This window comes from Rhipicephalus sanguineus, chromosome 10 (genome assembly GCF_013339695.2).
Source record: "Rhipicephalus sanguineus isolate Rsan-2018 chromosome 10, BIME_Rsan_1.4, whole genome shotgun sequence".
NCBI classification, from domain to species: domain Eukaryota; kingdom Metazoa; phylum Arthropoda; class Arachnida; order Ixodida; family Ixodidae; genus Rhipicephalus; species Rhipicephalus sanguineus.
Window position 1 is genome coordinate 27,456,475 of NC_051185.1, and position 10,237 is coordinate 27,466,711.

A 10,237-nucleotide genomic window follows, 5' to 3' on the forward strand; every position below is an offset into this window, starting at 1 on the left:
ATCAAGTTTTCTTTGATTATAATGTTAAGCTACCCCGCATTGTTTCCTTCTGTATATGTCGTTAGCTGTCAATGATTGGTCGAAATTTTTGGGGTCATGCTCACAGCATCTGCTCGTGACACGGCACAACCACCGCGTAAATACCACTTACGCATGACTGCTTAAAAAAAAATAATAAACTATTTTCAATACGGCGTATTGTTCGTCATTGGTTCTCGCTATTCGTCGAAAATTTTCGGTGTGCCATAAAATCGCCTCCTTGTTACGCGACATCACAAGTCTGTGAAAACAATAAGCAGTGCATTACTGTGCTGAACAATAACTAGCTGCTATTTATAGCAGCGGGCGAGATGGATCCATATGTGTATAACAGATACTTTCAGTTGTTGTATAACGATGTTGAGCTGTTGAGGCTTTAAATTATTCTGAAGTGGAGATTATGCCCGCATAAGTAAAAGCAGACCTACGCCATGTTACTAGAGAAACGATAGTAAAGTACCAGAGAAAACTGCAAAGTAAAAAAAATTCCACGCAGAATCTCCTTTTCAAGCTGTCTTGAGGCAGATAATTGTTACGGAAATATACTGCTCAAAGTATCTCTTTGTGTTAGTGTTTCTTTGAAGAGCCTCGCAATTTTGACAAATCTTATTCGCGATCGCGTACGTTACCGAACTCACCCGGATATATTACTTTCGTCGGGAATAGGGATCTCTTATTTTGTAATTAACCTAGCGTTTACATGTTACCAGAACAAAGCTCTCGAGTCGGGCATTACGCGATCGAGAAGGCTATGTTTTTGAGGCTGGCTTCACATTTGCATCTTCGAAGTTGCAGGAGCTTCCACTCCAGAATTTTATTAAAACATCCTTGTGCTCAACCGGCCACACGTACTATGGCAATTGGTAGTGAATCGTGCAGCAGTAGAAACGGTGAAGAAAAAAAAAAAGACGTAAGACTTTTAGGAAGATAATTTGCAAACAAACGAAGCTATTTTCCTTATGTAATGGTAATAATAATAGAATCCAATTTCTTCGACAAATTGCCTTTCCTGGATGCTATTTCGAAGTCTTCGCGTCTTCGGTCCCTTGTTCGAACAACGGACTAATTTTTCGTCAACTGGGAAGCTTTCTTTCTGAGAAATTAGTACGCATATTCTTGCATCTCGATCAGCGCCACAGAGTTTTTCCTTTCTTTGAGGTAGGTCCGGCTCCCGCTGTCGCTTGTGAGCAGAGAAATGACCTCGAAGATCTGTGCAAGGGTGTCTCCAGTGGGAGTTGTCGCTCAGGGGTTGATTCGGACACTATACATGCTCGTTTGGACCACAACGGCAGAAGCGGTCAACATTGCCATAAAACAGTGGCGTAGCCAGGGGGGGGGGGCACACCGGGCCCGTGCCACCCCCCCCCCCCCCCCCCCGAAAAAAGTTTCTGCCTACGCCACTGCCATAAAAGTGGTTTATTGAGAAGGAAGCCACTGCCCACGGTAAGGTTTAAACCATAGTGATATGCAACTGTATGTGTTTAACTCTATACTCCCCCTTCCCTTCTTTTACAGAGTATCGTTCTTGAGAAGCTGCATGGCTTCCAAGATCGAGCGCGCTTACAGAAGTCTTCAATTATGCATAGTTGCGCAACTCTCTTCCGAAATGATAATTGATGGTAGCGCAGGCTAAGGACAAGGACAGAAGAAAGACACATTCGACACCAGAGAGTTTCCTACAATACATTAATTTTAGGAAACTCTTATGTTCGACACCACACAATTGCCCAAATTGCCACCCTCATCTCTTCCGAAGCCTGGACGCCTGGACGTCCACGAAGAAATGAGAAGGTTAACAGGCCGACGCGCTACTATGCGCGACCTAGGAGATATGACAAAAAACACTCCGCGTGCTGCAGCTCCCACTGTTGTGTGTGAGTTACTGCGGCGAGAATTCAGAAAAATTCTTTCAAAAAGTCGAACAGCTTTGTATCTGTGTAATACAAAACGGTGAACGTAAACACACAGCTCGCTCCACCAAGTTTGCAATCCCACACGCAAAATCTAGCAAAATCCAACATTGCATTTTCTAGTTTTCTTCTTCGCTAACAGGTGGTGGCACAATCGGCAAAGCCGACAGCGCGGCGTGTATCCGAAACATATCCCCTAGGATGGCTGGGGCCCATACTGCGCCGCTATTGGCTGGAGGTGGTCACGTGACCTACGTGCGCTTCCGGTATTTTTTTGTTTGTTTTTGTTTGTTTTCAATCAACATGGCGGCGCCCACGTTCGCGTTTTGTTTTGCGCTGAAGCCGTGCCCGCCGTAGAGATGACGCTGAAATGTTTGAGCCTTTTGCTGACAAACGCCCATACGCCGATCGTTTTACGATGGATGAAGTGGTAATCAACATTAATCCGGGAGCGTGTACACGGCGTCGCCCCCTTTGGCGTGCTTTATAACGCGATCGTGTGCTATTTCTCGTGGGGTTGTCCCTCATGTGCTACTGGACCTACTGGATACCTACGCATGTGGGTATTGATGACAATGAAGACGCCGATCACCTAGCTTCAAGTTGTGCCCACAACGAATGTGACTGCCGAGAAATTTCATGCCTGTTTGACAACGCTCGTCTGTTCATCCGCTGACATCTTCTGAAGCAGCACCCTGACCAGCGTGTAGCAAGCGGATTGTTCCCTCCCCGTATTCGTGGTCGTGGATTGCCTCGTCGTGACAGAGCCCTCTTATATAAGTTGGTTCTGTATGAGTGCGTGGGATATTATTCCGTCAAGAACGTGTAGACAGTCCGTCATGTGGGTCATGTGAGACACTAAGCACAATTTTTAGTGTCCCGCATTCGTTATGCAGCGAGCACGTGCTAATTTGTGTTTACGTCTGTGTTATTTGTTTTTTTCTCCTCTTTCTTTCCCCCCTATCTTCATTTCCTCTGTTCCCCCTGCCCGTTCAAGGAGCAGGCAGGCATTGTGCCCCTTTAGGTGGCAGTTGTCAGCCTGTACCCTCTCTGTTTCCTCTGTGCCTTCGTGTTCTCTATGTATTAAAACCTAATAATAATAACAATAACAATTGACACGACGCAAGAAACCACTTAATTTTGCTGGCGTATGAGTGCATTCTTATTCAGCTACGGTGAAAAAAAAAAAAGAGAAAGAAAAGACAGGAGGCACTTTGTGGATATTTGTTCATTCTTCACAACACAGCTCGATGCCGTCAAAATTAAAATTTAGCGCACGCAAATGTAAAAAAAAAAAAAAAAACATGCTTCGGGAATTGTGTTTTCTAAATGATAAACTTCCAAGCTTCTGGTAAGTGTAGTACCTCATTTTGAAAAAGACAGGGAGCAAAGCATACTCTTTTATGTGAACTAATGTAATTTTAATGGGTGCTCTGCTGCATTGAACTACTACTTCAACATGTAATGGGACATGTTATGTACATGTCAGCATGCAATGCATCCATCACAGTGAATTGGACATGCAGAACCAAGTAGTAATGCCAACTGATTGCCCATCAGGGCCCAAATATCGAAACCAAAACAGGACATACATTGAAATGAAGGACGGTTAACAAACTTAACGACATGATCAGAAAAAAAAAGAGCACGAACAGAAGAAAGCAGAAGTCGATTCAAGAAATGATGTACTTGGAGAATATATACCTATATTTTGCAAACTCTCAACGTGGTACATTATAGTAGGAACATGTTTACTGTAAGAAATATGCAAAGACAAAATATACAGCACCCCTAGAACTACCCCCCACCCCCTGCCCTCCAGTAATTACTCCAGTAAATGGATGCACATACCACTCGAATATGAAGTACAGAAATAACGACATATGTCGTGAAATTGGAGCACAGACTCTTCTTTATTAATGTGATGTTCAAGGTTCACTAATGACATTAAAATAGCAAGCAAAATCCCATCCCATCCTTAAAAAGTGTTTGTTTTCCCTTTCCGCTTGTCTAACAGAACAGTGCACTGTTTATTCTGATGTATACATCATTACCTGCCCAACAGCACATATATTTCTTAACGAGAAACCAAATGCCAGCTGGAACCTCTTCAACTTGTAAACCATGCTGCTATTTTTCTGTATATTATCATTTTACACTGACTGCGACTTTCCATTCAATTGTATATTGTGTCTAGTTTTTTATCAGGCTTGCTTATCACATCAGTAAGTAGATTGCTAGTACAATACATTGTTTGCTAAGGCTCAATACTTCGTTAACGATTTGCTGTTTTATTAGCAAAAGTATAATATATAGCAGGTTCTTGATGCAAGCAAAAGTATCCGTGAATGTGCTTCAATGAACTATTACCGACTCTTCATTCTAAAAAGACAGGGCGTGCAAACACAGACACAAGAAAGAAGTCAGGACGCCACAAATGCCGTTTGTGCTTTGTGGTGTCCTGACTCCTTTCTTGTGTCCGTGTTTGCACGCCCTGTCTTTTTAGAATGAAAACGTACCAACTAGCTCAGCTCTCTGTTATTCTAAAATACCGACTCTTGTTACAAAATAGGTGTGTGTTTTCAAAGTAGGTTACAAGTTATATGGACGCTATAGTACTTTTTCTGGGAAAAAGCGTGACAAATTTTGAATGAAATGGACAAGGATGGTTAACAGGTCAAGTAAGCTCTTAATTGACTAAATTATAAGACATTTGGCATTATTTGGCACTAGTGTATTTATTAGACATATATATGAACGGGGGTTTGAAACAGGGCCGTAACTAAGGAGAAGTTGAGGGAGTTCTGACACCCCCCAAAATTTTTTCGTGCTTTAACTTTTCGTGTGACACTAAAATAGTTCCATGCCTTCACAGCGACCACCAGTTGCCGCAGTTAGCCGTTCTACACACGAACACCCTTCGAAAAAAATTCCTGCGTACGGTCCTGGTTTGAAATATGCATTACTCATGTTACGCTTCCTAAAAGGCCCTTGTGTTTTTTGACAGGCGTGAAATACAGATTAAGAGGAGGAGGAGGTAAAACTTTATTGGACCAAGGGATTTGGGCACGTACGTCCCAGGGTCCCCGCACGACCCCACTGCGCTATGCGTTCATGAGTTCATGCAGTTCCATGACGTGGGCGGCCCGGTCAGTGGCGATCTTCTGCTTGGCCGGGTCCGTCGAGCGCAGCAGGGTCTCCCATTCCTCCCATGTGGTCAGTGGCTCCGGGCCCCGCGGGGGAGGGTCCGCCGGGCATTCCATGAGAATGTGGGTAAGGGAATGCTTCCAGATTTGATGCTTTTATGTTACTTATAATGAATTGGATGACATTCATTCAGGAAGAGACAAATCGGCATGAGCACTACAAGAGAGAGCTGAGCTAGTTCGCATTCATGTTAAAAGGGCGTGCAAACACGGGCACGAGAGAGATATCAAGACACCACAAACGCCGACTAACAACTGAAAGGACACATAGCGGCGGAAAAGAAAGTAAACATAAAAACTTGCCTGCGCAGGCCCAGGCAAGAGGTGATACCTATCGATAACTGTTCAGGATTTTTATTTCTGCTTTATGCAAGTTAATGATGCATGCATCTATCTTGACATTGTCGAGAGTGTAAATGCACGACAAAATTCGATGAATGCGCAGTTTTCTACAGGCACAGGAATGAAGCAACACGTCTGATAGTTCAGGCATGGCGTGTAAATAATAATGGTAGTGCACGCGTGAGCCAGCCGTCAGTTAACGCGCATAAAGAAAGTAAATGCCTGAACGGTTATCTCTCACGTGTACCACCACGTGTGCGGACTGATAGGTATCACATCTTGCCTGGGCATGCGCAGATAAGTTTCGTGTCTAGGTACTTTCTTTTCGGCCACTGTGTGCCTTTTCAGTTGTTAGGCGGTGATTGCAATGTCTTCTCTCGTGTGTCTATGTTTGCACGTCACGTCTTTCAACTAGAGCACTACCATGTGGTAGAGGTTCTAATCTGCACATCTTCAGTTCGATTCAAGCACATTGTTATATCTGCATTAGTTCATTGCCAAAATACTGTTAAAGTCCTTTTTTCTCATGACATATGGAAGCATCTCTTATGAAACATTTGCAGAGAATTACAAGGAATCCACGACTTTCTACCTTTCTTGGGAGCCCTTACCATGTGAAATGTAAAGCATTATACTAAGCATATTTTAATAAAGGAACAAAGCTCTCATAAGCCTCATTTGTATTTGTACTGCTAGATTCACATACAGAATGAATTTACTCAAGGAATCTTGTAACTAAGTTGTCCCATGTCTCATTTTAGATTGGGCCACAGACACTACTTACTTTTCAGTGACTCCAAGGTCAGATAGTGTATTTTCAATTGCAGACCCATGTACTGTGTCCTTTCGTAAACCCTGTGCTCTAATTACAAAAGTATATCTCCTGTGGTTGCTAAATAGCTATGACATTTTCATGGGTGGGACCAGTCCATCTGGTAGTTAGTATCCTGGCTGTGAATAATGGTGGGTGTCGGGGAAGCAACATAAATGAGTCACAAAACAAATTAGACTTTGAAGAAGTTTATTTGCTGTAAGCGCACGACAACTGCATTTATTCTAGTACAGTGTGTGTGATCTCATCATTTATTGCAATAGTGGGAACAATGTCAGAAAATACTCGGGGGCCTTGGGGTCACATCACTGTATGTTCTGCAATATGGTGTTGAATGGAGTTTCCAGTGCAGTCTTCTGGCTCTCTGCTGAAAGTAAAAATAGGAGCAAGGCAAAGGCAATTAAAAAAAACTGCGTACAGCAGACTGCAGGGTCGTTCTATGCTTTCCCAGTACCAAAAACTTTCTAAGGTCTTCCTCTTCAAACATTTTTACACAAAAGCAAAATTATTAGGTCGTGAGAGCAATTGTTGAGCACTGTAAATAGACGGGATCATGGTGGCCGGCAATGCTTATTCAATCTGTACACATCCCAGTGACGGCAACAGCTCCACCATCGGTGACGTGTGCGGCTTTAGTTATAGCAGACATGAGTACTTTTTTGAGTCGGCGACAGAGAGAGCACTCATTATGGACACCTGAGCTCCAGTATCGACTAATGCCGTGAAAGAAATACTGACAACATGCACTTCTACTAGGTTCTTGTTCGTAGGGAGTGTCAACAGAGGATTGGGATCAGTCGAAAATGATGCAGCACTACCTCTAGGAGCTGCATGATCTCGTTTTCCGTCCGAGATGATACTTAGTTGGTCAGCATGGAATAGCGGCGTGGTTGGGGTGACGGTGAACGAGCAGTAGGGCGGCTGTTAGCAAAGTACGTACGGCTGGGTGAACACCAACGAGGGTCTGCATATGTATTAAATTGAGTTAATGGTGATGAGCAAGTAAATTGCAGCAATAATGTTCACACCTACCCGTCATTTGTGCTACAACTTTGCCCATTGTGACGACCTTGAGCAGCAAAGACATGAACACAGTGCTTGCCGCCATCTCATGCAACCTGGAAGGTTGTATGAGAGTTTGTTGTACTGACCCAGACCGCAACACTGGGAAGGGGGAGGTGGAAGCTGAAGTTGCTATGTATCATGAGTAAGCAGTGTAGAAATTTGGGCTAGTTGGTGAGCGTTCATCTTGGTTGAATTGACTGTTGGGGCAGGAGACTAAGAAGGAAGTGACACAAACAAGCACAGACTTACAAGTTTTTGTGTGACTCCAGTCTTTTATGTGAGGACTGACTGTATTAACTACAGTAAGAAGTATGCACATGTGATTAAAACATGGTGTTCGAGTTCGGTAATTTTAGAAAAAATTTGATTTTGATTGCTATTTCTTCTGACTTCTAACGGATTTATGCAGGTCACTGAAGTTTTAATATCATACAATGGACAGAATTTATAAACAATGTCAGCCCACTGCAGTGGGCGGCGGGATTTTGCTGGGATAGCACGGTGAAATACAATACAAATACTTTTCAGCAAAAGTGCAAGTTAAGAAAACCTGTTTAAATAAAATGCGAAACCTTTCATTCTAGCAAATTTCATGTTGCTCATTGTTTGAATTTACAATATACCAATTATTTATTAACTGCAAAGAACCAAAAGCCTAACGAGTCTGGCCATAAAGTGCGACAGCATGTATTTCTCCACTTAACTCGAATGCCTAGGCTGCATTGAAAGCACAGGCGTCATCACAAGGCTGGTTCTTTCTGATAGTAAACAGTATATTAGTGGAAAACTTATGAATCTTGAAGCATCAGGGAAAGCCTTACTGATTAGCAAATGAGATGGGTATCACAAGGAAATGTCGGGCAGCCTGGTGTCATGGATATATAGAAATCTAGGGCTGTCAGCAGAAAGTTGAGACGCTGTGGGTTAATTTCACCTTTCGGGACATCATAGACAAGTATACATGCATGTGTGCATACATTTATTTTGTTAAACATGGTAAACTACTCGTGTTTAGCGACAAAATGTATGTTAGAAAATGCGTGACTGGCAACTGCTCCGAAAAGCTGCTTTCCTGCTCGAAAGTGAGGTTTTAGTTGCTCCAGAAGCTGCGGAAAATTGGTTACAATTGATCACATCCCAAAGTACACATTAGACCACGCCATTTGAAAGGACCTCGTGCTGGGCATGTCCCTGTTGGTAATTTCATTTTTAATGACAACCAATAAAAAGAATTATATTATACTGCAGATCCTGCCTAATCTTTTTGAAATTTTAGTCCCTAGCCTACTGAAATCCAGAGTTATAATGGTTGACATAGATAGTAGGAATAGATCAACAGAACTAGGAGCAGATAAGAAACAGTGCTTTCCAACAGTACAGAAGTGGCAAACGTGGGCCTTTCATCCAATGAAGGTCAGCGAATATCGACACAAAACATGTTCATTCGCAGTAGTACCCATATTTCAAAGGATCTGCCTGCCGAGGTGTCTCAATGCCGAATTAGTTGGTTTTTCTTGAGTGCATTCGATTGTTCCCGTTAATAGTTTTCGCGGCCTTCCTTACACTTGTCATACACCTTTGATATGCGGTAATTCTTTTTTGTTTGTTTTAAGTAGCTGTGTTTTTTTACTCCTTACTTGTCATACGCGACGACATTAAGATGCTGTGTATGTGATTTTTTCAGATACAATCTCGTACTGCTTGCTGTGATTTCTCCTCTCATATCTCTTTTTCTTGTTTCTGATCAACTAGGTGTGTAATAGTATTCTTTGCTTGCTTTTGATAAACTAGCTATGCCATTTAACATTTACTTTGTCGTGTGCAGTGTCGAGTGCTGTCACATGCAGCAGTAAGGTTCCGTACATGACAATTTCTCTTATGTATTCTCATGTTGTTTCATTTATTCTTGCATCGTTTTATATTCACTCCTGCCCAAGACCGACAGTACGTACGAGATAACTAAAACAAACAAACAAACAAACAAATCAATAAATAAATCAGATTTTCAGGTTCAAATCTGTGCTTACCAAGCTGTATTGTATGCCTAGTGCTACCTCCAAGGCAAGACTGATGTTCAAAAACATTTTCTTGGGGGAGTTGATGCTTGCTGAACAACATGATACCACGCAGAAAATTACTAGAACGATTAAGACTAACTCTAAGCTGCAGACAGACCATAAAGAAAGCTACATCGGGTGGACCATGCATTTGCATCAACCGGACGAGGGAACACACTATTTAAGAAAAGGGTAAGAGCACATGTCTTTCTGTGAATGGTGTTCTGGTGCAAATTTATGGCGTCTCTTCAAGGTATTGGAACACACAGTTTGTTCCAAAATTTAACACCGCTTCACGTATTGTGGTGTTCTAATCCTGCTTCAAGTAAAAGATCTTCAGCCTTGTCGTCTAACATAGTATTTTAAATAGGGTCCCGGAAGTGTCCTTTCAATGTGGTCATGACATTATGTCTTGGATAACATGCACTGTGAAGTACTCTTCTCTCACAGTCATTTCTTTCAAAACATGTCACAGTCTAGGAAAGCTTCCTGCAGTTAATGCTTGTTTGTGGGCTAGTTGGTTTTGAAGCACAGCGAAATGATAAACGGCGCGAAATGGCACAGACAGAAGGAGACAGACGTGTGCACTGACTCGCAAATTATTTCATTTTCAGAAGTGCATGAAATATAGAGCGTTTCTTTTTTTTTATGAGTGCACATGTCTGTCTCCTTTTGTCTTTTCATACTGTCTGTCATTTCACTATGCTTCCTCGCAGTTCTTTTTTTCATGCAAAACATATTTGCAGTTCATTTCTCATATCTGTATCAGCAGCACTCATGTGTAAT